Source organism: Tursiops truncatus, chromosome 6, assembly GCF_011762595.2.
Source record: "Tursiops truncatus isolate mTurTru1 chromosome 6, mTurTru1.mat.Y, whole genome shotgun sequence".
Taxonomy (NCBI): domain Eukaryota; kingdom Metazoa; phylum Chordata; class Mammalia; order Artiodactyla; family Delphinidae; genus Tursiops; species Tursiops truncatus.
Genome location: NC_047039.1, coordinates 26,783,469 through 26,790,147, shown reverse-complemented (window position 1 = coordinate 26,790,147; position 6,679 = coordinate 26,783,469).

Here is a 6,679-nt window from a genome sequence, read left to right as displayed (position 1 = left end):
AAGTAAGGAGATTAACTCAGGAATCAAAAACTTCCCAACAAAGAAAGCCCAGTACCAGATGGTTTCAATGTGAGTTCTACCCAACATTTAAAGAAGAATTTGACACCAATGTTTCTTAAAGTCTTCAAAAAAAATTGAAAAGATGGAAAAACTTTAAAACTCATTCTAAGAGGCCAGAATCACCCAGATACCAAAACCAGATAAAGACTCTACAAGAAAAGAAAATTATAGACCAATTTTCCTTATGAAGATAAGTGCAAAAGTCCTTGATAAATTACTAGCAAACTGAATTCAGCATCATATTAGAAGGATTATATATCATAACTACATGAGATTTATTCCCAAGATGATTCAAGTGTGGTTCAACATAAAAAACGAATCAGTGTAATACACCATGTTAATAGAATGAATAGGAAAAATCCCACATGATCATCATAATTGATGCAGAAACATTAGAAAAGTTCAACACACTTTCTTGATTGAAAACACCCAATAAACTGAGACTAATAGTGAACTTCATAAACATGATAAAGCCCATATATGAAAATTCCACAGCTAATATCGTACTCTATGGTGAAAGACTGAAAGCTTTTCCTCTAACATCAGGAACAAAACAAAGGCGCCCACTTTCACCATTTCTATTTATCATACTGAGAGTCTTAGCTGAAGCAATCAAGCAAGAAAAAGAAATAAAACACATTCAAACTGGAAGGGAAGAAGTTAAATTCTCTACACAGATGACATGATCTTATATATAGAAAATCCTAAAGAATCCTCAAAAATATTGTTAGAGCTGATAAATGAATTTGGCGAATTTGTGAAATACAAAGTCAATGTGCAAAAATCAGCTATATATCTATATACTTGCAATGAACAATCTGAGGATTTATTTAAATTACATTTAGAATAGTGTCAAAGAGAATAAAATACTTAGGAATAAATTCAACCTGGGAGGAAAAAGACTTGTATACTAAATACTACAAAGCATTGCTGAAAGAAATTTTAAAAACCTAAATACATGGGAAGATATGCCATATTCATGGAGTGAGAGATTTAATATTATTTGAGAAGACAACAGTACCCAAAGGGATCTAGAGATTTAATGCAATCTGTACCAAAAATCCAGCAATTTTTACAGAAATGGAAAACCCATCCTAAAATTTAAACAGAATCCCAAGGAACCCTAAATAGACATCATTTTTAAAAATTATTTTTTATTTTTTTGACTGGACCATGTGACATGCAGGATCTTATTTTTCTGACCAGGTATTGAACCCATTACCCCTGCAGTGGAAGTGCAGAGTCTTAACCACTGGACCAGCAGGGAAGTCCCAAGACATCATTCTTTTAAAAGAACAAAGTTGGAGAACTCATACTTCTCAATTTCACAACTTTCTTAGAGCTCCAATAATCAAAACAATGTGGTACTGACATAAGCATAGACATATGGACCAATGAGATAGAAAAGAGAGCCCAGAAATATAATCTCACGTAAATGGACAACTGATTTTCAGCAAGGGTGCCAAGACTATTCAATGGGGTAAGGGAAGTCTTCTCCACAAATTGTGCTGGGAAAACTAAATAGACACATGCAGGAGAATTAAGCTGGACTCTTACCTTATACCATTTATAAAAAGTAATTCAAAATGGATCAAAGACCTAAACTTAAGAACTAAAACTATAAAATTCTTAGAAGAAAACTCTTAGAGCTAACATTATAAAACTCTAAGTGAAAATCTATGACATTGGATTAGGCAATGATTTCTTAAGTATGACAAAAAACCCACAGAAAATAAAAGAAAAAAAGGAAAAAATTGGACTTCATCAAAATTAAAAACTTTTGTATATCAAAGGTCACTATTGAGAGAGTATATAGAAACCCATGGAATGGGATAAAATATTTGCAAATCATATGTCTTATAAGGAATTAATTTTCAGAGCATATGAAAAACTCCTACAACTCAACAACCAAAAAAACAAAAACCCCAAACCAAACACAATTCAAAAGTGAGTAAAGGATTTTAATAGACATTTCTACAAAGAAGATACACAAATAGCAAATAAGCATGAAAAGATACTCAACATCATTATCATTATGGAAATGCAATTCAAAACCAAACGAGATACACACCAGAATGGCTGCAATTAAAAAAAAAATAACAAGTGTTGATGAGGATGTAGAGAAATCAGAACTCTCATATCTTTCTGGTGGGAATATAAAGTGTTGCGGCCACTGTGAAAAATAGTTTGTTCCTCAAAAAACTAAATAGAGTTGCCATATGACCCAGCATTCCATTCGTATGTATTTACCCAAAGGAATTCAAAGCATGAACTTGAACAGATATGCCAATGTTCATAGCAGCATTATACACAATAGCGAAAAAGTGGACACCACCCAAGTGTCCATAAGCAGATGAATGGATTAATAAAATATGATATATAAATACAACGGAATATTATTTATCCATATAAAGGAATGGAGTACTGATACATGCTACAACGTGGATGAACTTAGAAAACATTATGCTAAATGAAATAAGTCAGACACAAAAGGGTAAATATTATATAATTCCTCTTATATGAAATATGAAGAGTAAGCAAATTCATAGAGACAGAAATTAGATTAGAGGTTACCAGGGGCTGTGGGAGAGGTAGGAATGGAAAGTTATGACTTTGTTTGAGGTAGTGAAAACTTTTGGAACTAGATAGTGGTGATGGTTGTACAACATTGTGAATGTAATTAAAGTTACTCAACTGTACGCTTTAAAATTGTTAAATGGGAAATTCTATGTGATATTTCACCACAATTAAAAAATTAACATTGAATATACCAAAACCCATTGAATTGTACACTTTAGAGGGATGAATTTTATGTGAATTATGTCTCAATAAAGCTTTTTAAAAACCACAATGAGATTCCACTACACACCTATTTAGAATGGCTAAAATTAACACTGCCTATTACTAAGTGCTGATGAAGATGCGCTGGAACTGGAACTCTCACATTGCTGATGGGAAAACAGTCTGAACTTTCTTTAAAAGGTCTGGTGATGGGGTCCCTGCATGCCAGAGTGTGGCGGTATCCCTGTTTTGTTTTTGTTTTTGCTCCTAAATCTTTACTCTCTCAGACTTGACCTGAAGTTGACCCTAGTTGTGGAGAAGCACTGCAGAAGCCAAGGAGATAGCAGTCTACTCAACCCTGAGAGAAAACCTGTCTTTCCAGCCAGGGAGACAGGAAGAAGTGACCCTTCTGAAGAATGTGGAAGGAATCTATGTTTCTTTTTTTCCCTCCATTTTCTTTCTTCTCTTTGCCTAAGGGCAGTTCCTTTTGACAAAATCATGGGGCACATTGGCAGGTAACAGAGGGAAACCCCATCTTTCTAGCTAGAGCACCAGGAAAGGGGACCCCTGAGAGCCAGAGAGCCTGGACATCTTGGAGAGAAGAGACCTGGAAAGGGGGCTCCCCAATTCTGTGTTCATACGTATGTCTGTGCTCAGTACAGAGCTGCAAAGCAGCATTTGAAAACGAACTGACATTGGAACCACCACTAACAGAGGGCAAGACAGGGTTTTTCAGGCTGAGGCTAAACTGGGTGATTGCCTGCTAAAACAAACAAACAAAAAATCAACATTCTCCAGATAATTTCTTCTTAGAATTTTAGCACATTTAGTCTCCCAACATAAAACAGATGGTTTTTGTTTTGCCCAACATTATGGAATCATACAAATGGCTGTGCAAGCTAAAACCGTGCCATATGATCTTAATAATGAAGGGGTAAAATTATGGTTTACTGTGACTTCTAGAAATTTTCATCAAAACATTAAAAACTCATACTGCCATTTATAAATGTATAAGGAAATGAGCATAATAGTAAAATTAACATTTATTTTGCACACTGTAATTGAAAACATTAGCAACACTGAGAATTAAAGTGCTTTTAGTCTTTGTAAAAATGTATCAAGAGTCATTTGAACAGTGCTTGTCTTCTTCATATAACTTGTTTGACAACTTGTAATATTCCTTTCTAAGTTTGAATTAGCTTCCAACATTTTCTCCTTTGTGCTTTTAATGCCATGAAATATCTCCAAGTTCCTTTAATGTGAAGTTTTTGCTGGTGTCCCTTCCTCTAGAACATCATCATCCTTTTTGTCGCAAACAGTTTCCTTATGTATTTGATAAAAATATCTTTACTAAGTTCTTCTGGTTGCACATCTGAGTGTCTGGAATGGCAGCAATATTGACCTCCCCACAGTCAGCTATTTCTTTGATGACACCATTTATGTTGGATTTAAATTTCACTTTTAGTGTTTCCAGTTTTAGTTTCTTTGCTGCACTTTCATCATTGGATGATCCATTTTTGTAAATCATCTTGTGAACTTATCACTGGGAGACAAGGAGGCAACACAACCACATGCTTTGCTGTCTGTGCATGAACTAAGAGATGCTTGTGACCAGTCACTGATAGACTCTGCAAGAAGTAATGTCATTGGTCACTGAGCATGATACCTGAATTATTTATGTAGTGATTGGTGGGGACTGAGGAGCTAGGAGCACAGTTTGTAGCAAGTTTGTACTTTATGCATTTACTCACAGTTAATACACTGTGGTAACTGAAATTTGAACCACGGTGTTGGGGGTACTGGTGTCAACAAAGCTGTGGTAACTGCAATTTCAGAATCATAAAATGTCACTTCTACTATACTCTATTCATTAGAAGTGAATCATCAATTCTGGCTCACCTTCAAACGGAGGGAATTAGGCTCCAACTTTTGAATGGAGGATAAATATGGATTTGTGGATATATATTAGAACCACCACATTCCTGAAGAATATTTTCACTGCATATAGAATTCTGGGTTGATGGTCCTTTTCTGTTAATACTTTAAAGATGTTGTTTCACTGCATTCTGGCCTACACAATTTTTTATTGGGTATCTGTGGTTATCTGCAATTCAAATTGTTGTTCCTTGTGTTGAATGTGTTCTTTGTCTCTGGTTGCTTTCAAGATCTTTTATCTTTATTTTTCAGCAGTTTGATTATGATATACTGGGCATTTTGTTTTGGTTTTACTGAGTTTCTTGAACCTGTAAATTTATATAGTTCACAAAATTTAAAGTTTTCAGCAATTATGCCTTCAGAACATTTTTCTTATGAATAAATTTTTCTCCTTTTATTTTTGGGACTCCAATGACAAAAATATTAGGCCTTCTGATATTGTCTTACAGATTCCTGAAGCTCTGTTCATTTTGTTTTATCCTTTTCTTGGTGTTCCTCATGTTGGTTAATTTCTACTGATGTGTCTTCAATTTACTGCTTCTTTGTTCTATTATTTCCATTCTGCTATTCCATCCATTACTCTTTTTTTTAATTTCAGAAATTGTATTTTTCAATTATAAAATCCCCACTTGGAATTTTGATAGCTTTTATGTCTCTGTCAAAAACTTCTCTTTCTATTTGTCTTAAGAGTATGGTTATAATCGCTGGTTTCAAGTTTTTGTCTGATAATCCAACATCTGCGTCATTTTTGTATGGACAGGTGTTGATTGGCTTTTCCCTTGTGAGGAGATCATACGTCCCTGGTTCCTTGTGTGTACAGTAATCCTGTATTGGACATGTTGATTATGTTGTGAGTCTCTGAGACCTGTTAAAATCCTCTTGAGTATATTGATTTAAAGCAGGCAATCAACCCAGTTAAGATCAGGCTGCAAATTCTGTCTCTCCTTCTGTGGGTGGTGATTCCATTGGCAATTAAGGTTTCAAATATTTTGTTCACTTCTTTGAGTCTGTCCAGTACCTTAAGCCTGAGGCCAGAGCTTATGCCAGTTCATATGCAGAGTCAGGGTTTCCACTTCTCTAGTTCCATCTTCTCTAGAATTCCCCAAAACACCTGTTTGGCTTACAGGAATTTTTTGGAGTTTTTGTTGCCCATCCTGCCTTTTCATAGTACTAGGACTGGAGCTTCCCTCAAGTAGGGTTGAAAAAGGAAAAGAAGGAAGATATAACCATGTCTATATCTGTGTCTATGTCTATGTCTGTATCACCTATATCTATCAAGAATAAGTGTGATGGAACAAACAGGGATTTCCCCCTGCAGTCTCTCTGGCTCACGGACCTCTTTTCTTGGCCTCTGGCCAGAAAGACAGGGCTCCTTTTGGAGTTTTTGTTGTATGTGCCAACTGGAGAATTCTCTGACTGGGTCTACTTTCATGTCAAAGCTGGAAGTGTTAAGAGAACAAAAAAATGGGAAACTCACTCCTGTACATGTCATTTTTTCAGGTTTTGACTGCCTACCCCACAAAGTGCCTGCCATTATTTACTTTTCAGAGTTTATAGTTGGTTGATATACAATTTTGTCCAGAAATTTTAGTTATAATGGAGTGGGAGAGATAGGCTGTAGTGTGCCTATTCTATCTTGGCCAGCATGAGAAGTCCAAAACTTTGAAATCTTGTAAAATGTAAGCTTGAGTTTATTTATTTATTTATTTTAGATAATCAAGTGCTTTTTCCAAGCAGTTTTAGCTTTTTTTTTTTTTTTTTTAATCTCCTTCCCTAGCAACAGGGACTTTTAGAACAGTTTGACAGGTGAATAATCTGACATGTTACGATCTTTTATTCCTAAATGAGAAACTACCAAACTGTACCTTCTCTACACTTGCTCCCTGGTTCAATGGACCTTAGC